Source organism: Pleurodeles waltl, chromosome 7 (genome assembly GCF_031143425.1).
Source record: "Pleurodeles waltl isolate 20211129_DDA chromosome 7, aPleWal1.hap1.20221129, whole genome shotgun sequence".
NCBI classification, from domain to species: Eukaryota; Metazoa; Chordata; class Amphibia; order Caudata; family Salamandridae; genus Pleurodeles; species Pleurodeles waltl.
In genome coordinates, this window is record NC_090446.1 from 808,150,361 (window position 1) to 808,164,306 (window position 13,946).

A 13,946-nucleotide genomic window follows, 5' to 3' on the forward strand; every position below is an offset into this window, starting at 1 on the left:
CAAGCAGACAGTGAAATACTCGTAGGGGCCCTCTTACGGGGGCCCCTGCAGTCCCCAGGGGCCCCGCGACCCCCCCTACCGCCATCCGGTTCCCGGCGGGCGGACCGCCGGGAACTGGATGGCGGTAGGGGGGGTTGGAATCCCCTCGGCGGCGCAGCTAGCTGCGCCGCCTTGGAGGATTCAAACGGGCGGCGGTACACTGGCGGGAGACCGCCAGTGTTGCCGGTCTGACCGCGGCTTTACCGCCGCGGTCAGAATGCCCTGCGGGGCACCGCCGGCCTGTCGGCGGTGCTCCCGCCGACCCTGGCCCCGGCGGTCTAAGACTGCCGGGGTCAGAATGACCCCCAAAGTCTGCATCAGATTTTCTTGATCAATCTGCCTCAACCGGGCTGCAGCCTCTTGTTGTGAAAGCTTCCAAATCTCATTATAAACCTTGTATAAGAACCTTTTCTTCCGTGGTACTTGGGGACCTGACAAAAAATCTTGTAAATCAGTATTATTAGACAGTAACGTGAGATGTGACTTAACTGCATCCAGCGTGGATGACTTCAACCATTGCTGACAAAGCTTCCCCACACTGTATGTAGTTATAACATCAGCATGTTCTGGTGAAACGTAACGAGGGTCTGCCCTACTAGTCCTGAACCCCCCTGACAAAACGTTGATGACACATATTAGTGTCTACAGGCCATAATAACCACCCGCCTGGATGTAACAATGAAATGTTAAGCGTACCATTCTGGACCCAATGTGTAAAGTCACTGAAAGTAGCATTCACATAGTGCTGCCAATTTTTTAATTTAGAAGGGACAGGTATACTAGGCAAAGTCAACTCCCTAATCGTCGCTAAGCCCAAACAGCTAGTCTGTTGTACTGTGTCATTGAGGAAAATCATCTGCACAGGGATAATACATGCTCTAAATAACGTGTCCCTGCCTTGCATTTGCCAATTTTTCGTACCCCAAACACTTTTCAAGTCAACAGTTTTGAACCAGTATTCATATCCCTCGACCGACAGTTTAGATACAAACAAATTGGAATACAGTAATTTAGTATCGGTCAATAACATTTGCTTATTAGAATACGGTGTAACTTTAAAATAGTAGGACCTAGCATTACGTGGATCATGCCCAGCAAAATATGCAAATTTTTCATAATACGTTTTTGAACTCCCTTGTGGAGGAGTCGAGCAATGTTCCCATTGCACATAATTAAACATGGGCTTAGGGCTACTAGCTTTATGAATAAAGTGGTGTCCATAATAGTTGTAACAAAACATGTCACCATGATTATCTCTAAACTGGTAAGCATCTTCATCGTCATAGACAGTATAATATTGCAAATCCGTTAGCATAGAATCTACAGTCTTCACATCCCAATCATCAGAAACAATGCCAGGTACAACAATATCATTCATTGATAATTTGAGGACATACGGTATTTGAATCAATTCAGTGGGACCATATATATCAAACATTACTTTATCCCACACAATTCCATCCGGAACTGGTATAGCAGAAATGTTCACTGTGGACAAGTCTCTTCGAACCATATGAGACGAAAAATGCGGTTTCAACACAGTCTCCACGTGGTCAATGTCAGATCGATCAGGAAGAAAATGACCATGTATTATCAGAAAAAAAGTAACCACAAATCCCAACCATAATAAAATAGTAATCACGGCCAAAAACAGCCAAAAATAGTTCCAAGGAAAAACAAAATATGTTCGTTTAAGCCATCCCAGCAGCCGTCGTGGACCGTGGACAGAAGACATCGAGGACGAGGAGCCGGACCCATCATTATCAGCGTCGTTGAAGCAGCCAGAAGCAGTTCTAGCAAAAGGTGCAACTGTGAACGAAGAAGCAGATAGAGGCTCTCGCCGTGGCATGCTACAAACCACATGTTCAGAAACGTCTGTAGAACGTACAGCAATTTGATCACAAGATTCCATATTAATCGTCGTCGGTGGAACAATCGCAAGATCATCATCCACCCTCCCCAAGCTCGGAGAGGAAACAGTGTCGGTGAAAATCACCTGCAGCGGGACTTCTTCCCCAGTAGTGAGAGGGATTCCGGAACTACTGGGTGTCCCTCTTGGTCTGCTGTGCAGAATCGGCCACATGTTGTAACTTGACATTATCAATGGAAACAAAGCGATTTCCTTTGGCCCCTCGCAGCGGCGGTAAAATCACAGTTCTAGTGCCGCTCACCCCTAACACAGGGACAGGTTCTCGATAAGAAGGACCAAATTCTTTTTTAACTGCGACCTTTTCACGCACTAGATCCCCAATCCTGGGTATCCAACCAGTAGGTGTTACTGGCTCATCCTTAATTCCTGAGGAGGCAGCACTGGCAGAAGAGTTATCTTCACGGAATTGTTGTAAATCCTGCAAAACAGTGACACGATCATTTATGTCAAAGGGCGTATCTGCCGCCTCCACACCAGGACCATCTAGATCAGGAACATACATTTGTGTTCCAAACAGGCACTCATATGAAGTACGACCCCCCAGTGACCTTCTAGGCAAGTTATTAAGTGCTCTCTGTACTCCATATAGGTGGGCTAGCCAACCACTACCCGTACCTATAACTCTGGCCGTTAAGGACTGCTTTAAATCACGATTTAAACGCTCCACGACTGAATTTCCCTCGGGATGAAATGGAGACGAGAATTGGAGTTGGACTCCCAACGAAGCCATGGTGTCCCTGAATACCTTAGAGGCAAAAGCAGGGACCTGGTCCGAATGAAAAGCCGCAACTGCAAATATATCGACAAAGATGCGCAAATCTTTAATAACAGTTTGAGCGTCAGCCGAGCGTTGTGGCCATACCCATACAAATCTGGAGCACGAATCTACAGCAACCAATATATATTTGTATGCACTATCTGGTGTCAGCGGACCACAATGATCCAAGTACACACACTGTAATGGTTTGTTTGAAATCAGAAGGGGCGTCTGCTGCGGGCATCTAGCCGACGATGCTTTAATTTGCTGACAAACGTCACAACAAAGGACATACTGCTTCGTCTCTTTATAGAGACCAGGCCACCAGTAACGAGCCTGTAAAAGTGAAATTGTGGCAGCCACCCCAGCATGTGCAAAAGCCACCCCCTCATGTGCTGCAGAAATCAATCGAGGTCTCTCAATTTTATTGGGAATTTCACGTACACCAATGCCTGGAATTGTAACAGTAGCATTTAGCACACTATTCAAGCAGTAACTATATTTTGAAGGAAATCCTTTAGGAAAAGGCGTGCCATCAGCCGTAGCCTTTATGGCAGCTGAAATTTCTGTGTCTGGTTTGGAACTCGAATGAGTCACTGCGGCCACAGTGGCGACAGCCACTGCCGATTTCGCGGCTTCATCAGCCAAAGTATTCCCAGCAACGTGTATTCCAACGCGCTGGTGTCCAAGTGTATGCACAACATGGACATTAGGAAGCGTTTCCTTCAGATCCGCAACCTTACCCCACAACATTTTATGCTTAATGGTGTTGCCTTTAGAATCTCTGAACCCATTCATCTTCCAATAGTGTAAATATTTGTTGAAAGACTGCACACAGTAGTAGGAGTCACAGACCAGCAAGGTTAAAAGTGCCGGATCCGCGTGCTCCAACTCTAACAATAGAGCTTTGAGCTCAGCCAGCTGTGCCGTGCAATCTCCCAAGGTTTTAGTATAAGTATGTCGGGGGCAGAACACTTCCCCCTCCATAGTGCCGCTCACCACCGCACATGCAGCAGAATACTGTTGTTTAGTCCCAACCGCTGGTTGCGCAGAGCCATCAGTATACATGACCACTTCATATTGGTCAATAGGCAATGTACCAGCAGGAACAGGGTATTCTATTTCGTATTGAAGAAATTCTTGAGTCTGCAGTTTAGGGTCAAATACATAATCTACATCAGTGGCTGTCAAAGACGTAGCCCATTGTATCCATCGCGGGTGTAAAGCTTTCGAATTTGGAACACTCGCTTTCGTAACTGCCTCTAAGGCCGGAATTGGGGAAACGACAACGATGCGTTGACCCTGGGCCAGCGGTCTTTCTTTAATAACAGCCATCTGTACTGCAGTGAGAATTTTCTCAGTCTGTGCAAAACGTTGTTCTGCAGCAGAATACAAGTGAGACTTGTATGCAATCGGGACTGTCTCCCCCTCATTAAAGGTGACATAAGTAAACCCAACAGCCTCAGGTATTACCCTGATCACTAAATGTGTCTTATTGTCCCGTGTGTGTAAGTGTTTAACTGCTAAAAGATCACTCTGTAATTCTCGCAGTATGTGTGTATGTTCAATCGTCCAAAATTTACTCGAAAAATTCGGGCGAATCAACTCGTATAAGGGTTTTATACGCGTTGCATAATCAGGAATGTAAGTTCTGCCAAAATTCAGAAACCCCAACAATGACTGGAGCTTCCGAACCGTATTAGGAGGCTGCAATAAAGCACATTTCTCCAAAAAATGTGGTGCTAGGCTCTTGCCCTCACTCGATAACTCATATCCCAGGAAAATGACGCTGAGGAAGGCAATCTTTGATTTCTTAAAATTAAACTTATAGCCAATATCAGCAAACCCCACAACAATGCGCGATACGCGCCTTAGATGTTGCAGAATCTCATCATCTGTCAGATATATGTCATCAACATATGATAATGCTTCAGGGTCGAACTGATGCAGCATTTCAGTTACACGAGCCGAAAACAGTCCTGGGCTATTCTTATACCCCTGAGGCAAACGACAAAAAAAATTCTGAGAGCCAAACGCACTGAAACAGGTATAGTCCCGACTCTCGGGCGCTATATTCTGGCAGAAAAATCCATTCGAGATATCTAATGTTGTCTTATATTTTTTACGCACTATATTATTCATGAGCGCTGCGCTGTGTGAATTCTGTATTGCATATGTGCGTGTATGACTATTCAAATGTCGGTAATCCACCACTATCCTATAGGAATGGTCCGGTTTAGCAACTGGAAACAAGGGATTATTCATCGGCGAGACACAGGGCTCAATTACACCCTGATAATCCAATTGTGTAAGAATTTTCCTAACCGATGCCCTAGCTTCAAATTTGATAGGATATTGCGGTTGTGGCAGAGGTTCGCCCTTTATCGGAATTACATGATAAGGTGATTGCCTGTCCCACCCCACGTTATTTCTATACAAGGCGGGAGCCTGTGCTAGAGCCCATGATTTACTATAGGACTCCGCGAGTTCTCTCGGAACAAGTGGTGAGAAGGAAGGTGTAATAACCTCCTCCCCAACTGGACAGTCGCGAACAAAGTCAGGTGGCCAATCTTGCTCGGCCAACAGAACATCATATGATTTTACCACATGGTCCCAAAAAATGGTGTTTATAACACGGTCAATGTCCCCTTCCAATCGCAGAGTCACTTCATATACTCTATCAGGATCAGAGACACGCATATCCGCCGTCTCGACTTGTATGAAGTCATCAGTTGCTTTCACCTCCAGATGCTCTAGAAGACTCCGGCGAACTATTGTGACCTCTGCCGCGCTGTCTAACAGTGCTAACGCCCATGTCTTGTTCGTCAAGAGAACTCTCTTCTTGAGCAGCATGTCTAACTGAGACAGCTGCCACTTTCTTCTTTTTAAATTGCTGTTTCTGTTGCAGCGGTTTCTCTTCTTGTTTAATAGAAACCTCCGCTGAGCGTTGTGAATCCTGTCTCGGTTTCACGTACTCCGTCCTCCGCTCTGACCGCCCACCTCTCTCACTTCTCTTTTCCGAGGAGTCCTGAAAGGAACGAGATTGGCGTGTATCAGTATATTGATATCTATCAGGCGTCTTCAAAGTATCCCTATTCCTGAGATTATACTTATTCTGCGGGGTCTCCGGTTGCGGAGACTGCCCACCATCATTCTTCGGTGTTTGCTGTTTCTTTTCCCAGCGCTTTTTCGAACCCTCAGGTTGTTGCTGTTTAGCATTTTCTTTATTATTTTTACCCTGTAACTGGGGTTTTTGTGGTCTAGCCCCTAGGCTATCACGACCAATACTAGAATATGTTTCCGCTATTATTCTCGGAAGCTCCCCCTCCTGATTAAGCAGCGGTACATCCTGAAGACACATACGCACTGCTAGTGCTACTGCCTCTCCTTTGAGATTACTCAAAATAATAGAAGAAACTGTGGCAAAATTGCCCAGCAACTGCATGCCCAAATCCAAGGCAGGGGCAGCCCCATATTCATCCTGAATCTGTTTAAGTACGTCCGGTAAATTTGCTAATGTCGGTGTACCGTGTGCCGTAGTGTAGAGCGCGGCAAACACCGTGCCCCAGGTATTACAAAGGTCCACCGGAGGAACCATCCCGTACGGCAAACACATCGTCAATGTAGCCAATAAAGGCCAGGTAGGACCATCATTACTCAGTGGACCTAACCTAACCTAACTTGTGCTATTGAGTGTGGGAGGGCGCCATCAAGCCAATTATGGTGTTCTTGATAAGATAGAGGTATTTCTAAATAAGCGTAAGCCCTGTATTGTCCAGGGACATTCGCAACTGTGTATTCGTGAAAAGTATTTGTTCCCCCATCCACTGCTGGAAATGCGACCCAAGAATAAAAAAGTTCCGTTCTATAGGCTGCATGGGCGTCCACCACAAAAGTGACTGGACCCCCCTGGACTGTCAGTCCATGTGTCATCAGATGTCCCGTGAGCGGATGTCGCATATTAATTGCTATGTTCACTACATTAGGATTCGCCATTTTATAAAAAACGGCTGCAGGTCAGAGAAGGCACACCAATATCGGGGTTTTTTCCTTTCAAAGTTCAAGTTTGAACAACCAACCACTAAGCAATAGGAAGCACCTATGCCGTGGCGGCGGAAACCCTCAGCCCCACGGACGTCTCCGTATACGGAACCGAGGAGTCAAAATATATATGAGACCAAGAGAGTCAGTCGGACCCAATCATAAGAGCCAGACCAATCGTTGGCGGCGCCATGTCGCGTGGGCTCTCATTATTCTAAATGAGACTACTGGATTTCTAGGTAGCAGGATCTATAACGGTGTGGGGGACTGAGTCTGACCCACGTGTAAAGAACTCTGTCACCCTAAATCCGGTTTTTGCTCCGGCTAACTAGCAGTGCCTCATTTCTCCCATGTGGAAGGAATGATTTGGCAGCCGAGCGCATGACATCTTTGGAACTTCTCAGGGAAGTCGTGGTTACTCAGATCCAAACCAACTCTCTTATTTCCAATATGATCTCATATACAAATGACAAAGACAGTATAAGTTTTATATAATGTTTTAATAAAACGACTGTATTTTAGATATTAAGGCGTGAGCCGCAATAACCAGAACGATACAACACAGTAGGATTGTAATAGTTACCAGGAGAGTAAAACATAAAAACAAAGCTATCATATTGTCAAACAGTTTCTACTCTCCCTCTGCTTGTTCTATCTAGAGCACAGCATGTTAAGCTTCTAGCTTGCCTATTAGAATCACTGTGGAGACATCAGCCCTCATACCTGAGCAAAGACCTGTGATCTTGGTTCAGCATCTGCAACGAGGCAGTTAGCGTCAAGTTGTGGTTCCCTGGTCGGAATCTCCCTCTTGCGTGTATTGGGACAAGGAAGTGATTTTATAACTAACATGTCATCGTGATCACAAAATGTCCCTACGCAGGAATGCCGAGTCTAAACTCTTACCACGTCTATCGGCAATGTACCAGACTGTATCCTTGACTGAAGCACAGAGTAAATATGTTATGGAGAACTCCAGTGCTGAAGTAGGCAAAACAGTGTGATATGAATAAAAAACAACACCGTAGAACTGGCTATTTGAAAAATAACAGTACGAAGCCTAATAAAAAGCATGTAGAGCAAAGTACACAGAGGCTCTAAGCTGTCAGCAAATGAATAAAATATATTCAGGGCAAAGTGCACAAAGGCCTAAAGCCTGAAGCTAAAGCGCAATGAATACGTAAAACTAACCACACTACAGTTGGGTGAGTGAGTTGTGTGATGTTGCATTCAGTGTCTGCGTGTTGTGTTGTCAGTCTCAGTTGTCCTATTGGCGATGCAAAGGATTGTGGGTTGTGTCTGTCAGTGTTTTATAGTTTTGTGGATGTGTGTCAGGTGTGAGGGTTTCAAACTTGCCAATGTGTTTTTATTGCTGTTGGGTCCCATTGCTGGCCGTGGCGGTCTGTACCGCCAATGGTCGTTCGACATCCACTAACCGTCGCGGTGATTTGTGCATCATTATTTGGAGGGCGGGGATTTGTCTGCTTGGCTGTGGCAGAGTGGGATGTGCAGCCTTTCCCCCGACAAGGCCCTGGCGGTGGATGGTGGTAGCAGAATTTTTGGTGATTTATGTTTTTGGCATCTTTATATGGCGGATTTCTGTTCACCGCCAATGGAGGTCTTCTGTTCCCCATCGCCATGGCGGCCGACGGTGTTTACCGCCATATTCATAATGACCACCTAAATACTGAAAAATAAATTCCCAAAAATATTTAAAGCGAATAACCTTCTATTAAATTAAATTAAATGTTTATAAAAATCACATTCAATTAAATGCATATTAAAAAAATTAATTAACATCTTCCATGTAAGATTAAAAAAAAAAATTGCTACCTCGACTTTAATCAATCAAAGATAAAGACAAAGCAGTTAAAATAGAAATAGAGCTTTAATTAAAATAAGCACTGGGAAAGCCAATAGGTCTCATCGGTTGGAATTATTGGCTGTGTCAGTGGGTTTATCCATGCTGTACAGCATCATAAATGCTGTGCAGCATGGCTAATGAACAGACAAAAAGCACATACAGCCAGATGCAACATTTTGTAGGCACACACTAAGCATGCACACCTGCAAAGTGATGCAAGTGTTTTTTTGTTTTTTTTTTAACAATCTGAGTTGGACCAGTACACAAAAAAAGTAATATGAGCAGGTCAGAGAAAGAATGCAGATGGAGGAAAGAACAAAGAAGGCACAATTACAGAGAAGCAACAGCAAGGTGGGAAGAGGATCACAGAGGACATGCGGAAGCAACACAGGGGTGTGCTGGGGAAGCAACATGGAAGATGTGGGTAAGAGGAACCAAAACTGAAGATGTTGGGACGAGGCAAGCAGAGATAGAGCTTCGTGAAGGGGTGGAGGTGAATGAAAAAGAGACAAACAATATGGGGTTAAGGTGCATATGAAGGAGCTTAAAGGACGAAGCAGTATGAAAGTGAAAGTTTACATAACAGCATCTCGAAGGGAAAGTTGTGGAAAATGAAAATTGTATTATACTATGAATATAAATGTGCTGAGATAAGTGGGAAAACAAGCTGGATGGTAAAAACACATGCACTCTGATGGAATGCTTAAGAAAATGGTGATTTAGGTTTTTTTAAATAATGATTGTGGTAAGAAATTAAATGTGCACATAGAAGTACAGGAAAGGCCCTTGATAAAATGGTTAAGAACTGATAGTGAATTGGAGAGCAAGTGCGAGGGTGAGTCTGTATAAAAAGGTAAATGCACTCAGATTTGCTTGAAGGCAAAAGGTGTTTAAAGTAGAACTTTTACAATATTATGAAAAAAAAATTGCTGATAAAAGTGGAAAACACAGGATGGGATAAAAATATGAACTCTCATGTAGTGCTTTTAGAAAAAGGAAAAAAAGTTCACGGAATTAAGGCACTTTAGAAAAAAAGGAGCAAGTCGGAGAATTGGTAGGCGGACTATGCTCCACCGGAGACTAAAGACTAGATGGATGGGCAAAAAAGAATAAAACCATCAACTAGAAAGCAACAAAATAAGAGTCATGAGATAAAAATAAAAAATAAAAAAAACAATGAAAGCCTTTGAAAGAATTGCTTTGCTGGTTAGCTATCAACATCTCCCCAATAAATCCTTCACACCCAGACAGCTGCTAGGGGAAGGCAACCACAGTTCATGACCAAGTAGAAAAAGTTAAAGAGCATATTTTCCTTTCAAACACAGCAGAAGTGCAAGTCTGAAGTGTTGTGCAAGATAAGGGAAGAATTCACATGTTTCTCACCCTCAACAGGAACAATATTAAAAGACATATAGTGTCTAATTCAGAGCTTGGTGGACAGGGTAGTCCATTGCCAATGGTGACCAAAATTGAATACAAAAATAATGCTTTTAAGAAATGGGAGAAAATAGTTATTAATAATTTTAAACACGAAAAGAATAATATTTTGAGCAAAAATATTTAGAAAACATTGTTAAAATTTAAAAGTTATGGGAAATAATGGAAATATATGAATACATATTACCAAGTAAACTAAAAATATATTATTATATATTAATAAATATTTAAAAAAATGTTATGTCAAACCTATATTTATACTTGGTTTTATAACAGATGAAAAATAGTACAAATTATAAATGTAATTATATTATTTTATTTGTGCAAAAATACATTTATAGTAAAAGAGCATTAGATATGTTATATTTATTACATAAATGTTAAAATGCCAACATTTGTTTCTATTTCTATTGTCGAAATAATTTTATATTATAAGAAAGTGTTTCATTAAAATAAATCTAGGAAAACAGAATGACTAATATTAAAATTTGTCAGGTCAAAGATTAGAGTTATTGCTCACACTCCAAATTAACCAGAATTGGACTTTGGAGGGTTCACATTATTTATTCCTACTCCAGCCTAAACAATGCCGAGGAAAATGTTGGACTTTCGAAGCTTCAGATCACATTTTTCCTCCCCAATCTAAAAAAATACGTGTTGGACTGGTGAGTAGTCAGAGTTTCTAATCCAATTCCAACCTAATAATGGGAATATAAAAGGAGGGTGGGGGCACTCTGTTTCAGATTCCAACACTCAGTTCCCCCGTGTATTATGAAAAATGCAGTGCAGGTGCATGGTAACATTAACTTCAATAGCAGTTTGTTGGGGTAGTCAGTGCTGTCTATCTCTAGACATGTGTTTCAGGTCTACTGTCCTTAATTAGGGATCAACACATTGTATTGGGGGGTGCTGGAAATGTGGCCCAAAGTCTTCTCAATTCTCTGTACCACTCACTTGGCACAGGTGCGTCAACAAGAGCTTGTCAGCTCAGATTTACTATTCACACTCCCACCTAACACCTGACAAAACTGTGGAAAGTGTTGGATTCTGGATAGTTGTGATTTACTTAGAGTCTTCATCCATTCCATCCTAGACAACTTTGGGGAAGGTGTTTGGACTTTGTAGGAGTCAGACTTATTATTCCCACTCCATCCTAAACAACATTGGGGGAAGTGTTGGGTTCAGAGGTGTCAGATTTAATATTCCATCTCCAACCCAAGCAACACTGGGGAATGTGGTGGACTCTGGAGGGGTGAAATTGACTGTTCCCCTTCAGCCTTCAGCAACACTGGGGAAAGTTTGAGACTCTAGAGGGGTTTGATTTACTATTCACACTCAAATCTAAGCAATATTAGGGAAAGTGTAGAACTTTTGATGAATCATAATAAGTAGTTCCCCAAAGATAAAAATAGAAAACATTTAAGAAAATGTTTACACTTTGGAGAGACTTGCTATTAACACTAAACAGTAAAGCAGATGAAAATAATTTCACTAATTTAATAATAAACAACTTGATATCTCCAAACAATCCAGGTAAGACTAATGTAAAAATTACAATTAATAACAATTGCAATAATATAGTTTTAAAACCTTTTAACCCATTCGCTGCCAGGCCTTTCCCCCCTCAGGTGCCAAGCCTTTTTTTGGCTATTTGGGGCAGTTTGCGCTTAGGCCCTCATAACTTTTTGTCCACATAAGCTACGCGCACCAAATTTGTGTCCTTTTTTTCCAGCATCCTAGGGATTCTAGCGGTACCCAGACTGGGACGCTGAAGGAGACCAAGAATTATTTTTTTTTTTAAATGGGAAAAAAAGGGCTGCTGAAGAAGGCCTGTGTTTTTACCCCTGAAAATGGCATCAACAAAGGGTTTGCGGTGCTAAAATCACCAGCTTCCCAGCTTTCAGGAACAGGCAGACTTGAATCAGAAAACCCAATTTTTCAACACAATTATGGCATTTTACTGGGACTTACCTCATTTTTAATGATTTTTTGTGCTTTCAGCCTCCTTCCAGTCAGTGACAGAAAGGGGTGTGAAACCAATGCTGGATCCCAGAAAACCTAAACATTTCCGAAAAGTAGACACAATTGGGTATTTTGTGTAGATCCTACAAGGGTTTCCTACAGAAAATAACAACAGAAATAAAAAAAATATTGAAATTGAGGTGAAAAAAAACAGCAATTTTTCTCTACGTTTTACTCTGTAACTTTTTCCTACAATGTCAGATTTTTTAAAGCAATATACCATTGCGTCTGCTCGACTCTTCTGGTTGTAGGGATATATAGGGCTTGTAGGTTCATCAAGAACCCTAGTTACCCACAGCCAATAAATGAGCTGCACCTTCCAATGGGTTTTCATTCTATACCGGGTATGCAGCAATTCATTTGCTGAAATATAAAGAGTGAAAAATAGGTATCAAGAGAACCTTTGTATTTCCAAAATGGGCACAGGATAAAATATAGAGAAAGACAAGAGACAATAACACTTGTTTTGCTTTTCTGTGTTCCCCCAAGTCTCCCGATAAAAACGGTACCTTACTTGCGTGGGTAGGCCTGATGCTCGCGACAGGAAACGCAAAATGGACACATCACATTTTTACATTGAAATCTGATGTGTATTTTGCAAAGTGTCTAGATATAGATTTTGGCTTCTAGCTCAGCCGGCACCTAGGGAAACCTAGCAAACCTGTACATTTTTTGTAAAACTAGACACCTAGGGGAATCCATGATGGGGTGACTTGTGGGGCTCTCACCAGGTTTTGTTACCCAGAATCCTGTACAAACCTCAATATTTGGCTAAAAAAACACTTTCCCCTCATATTTCAGTGACAAAAAGTTCTGGAATCTGAGAGGAGCCACACATTTCCTTCCACCCAGCGTTCCCACAAGTCTCCCGATAAAAAGGATACCTCCTTTGTGTGGGTAGGCTTTGTGCCCGTGACAGGAAATGCCCCAAAACACAGCATGGACACATCACATATTCCCAAAGAAAATAGAGGTGTTTTTTGCAAAGTGCCTACCTGTGGATTTTGGCTTCTAGCTCAGCCTACCAAACCTACCAAACCTGTGCATTTTTTAAAACTAGAGACCTAGGGGAATCCAAGATGGGGTGACTTGTGGGGCTCTGAACAGGTTCTGTTACCCAGAATCCCTTGCAAACCTCAAAATCTGGCTAAAAAAAACACTTTCTCCTCATATTTCGGTGACAGAAAGTTCTGGAATCTGAGAGGAGCCACAAATTTCCTCCCACCCAGCGTTCCTCCAAGTCTCCCGATAAAAATGATACCTCCTTTGTGTGGGTAGGCTTTGTGCCCGTGACAGGAAATGCCCCAACACACTATCTGGACACATCAAAATTATCAAATACAAAACGACCTGTTTTTGGGGAAGGGGCAACCTGCGTTTTTGGTCCTGGGCTCTGCAGCAATCTAGGGAAACCTACCAAACCCAGACATTTCTGAATACTAGACACCCGAGGGAGTCCAGGGATGTGTGACTTGTGTGGATCCCCCAATGATTTCTTACCCAGAACCTTCAGAAAACCTCAAATTTAGCTAAAAAAATCACCTTTTCCCACATTTCTGAGTGGGATCACCGCACCTGGACAAATTTCCTACCACCCAACCTTCCCCTCAGTCTCCCAGTAAACATGATACCTCACCTGTGTAGGTGGGCCAAGTGCCTGGGACAGGGAAGAGCCAAAAACATGTTGCAATTGAGGGGGAACCAAAGCGGGTCCAAGAGGACAGTTTGAAAAAAAACATTTTTAGGCTGACAAGTGCAGCAGAATTTGTATTGGTATAGATGGGACAATGTTGGGTGGTAGGAATTTTGTGGAATCCTGCAGATTCTAGAAGTTTCCGTCACAAAAATGTGGGAAAAAT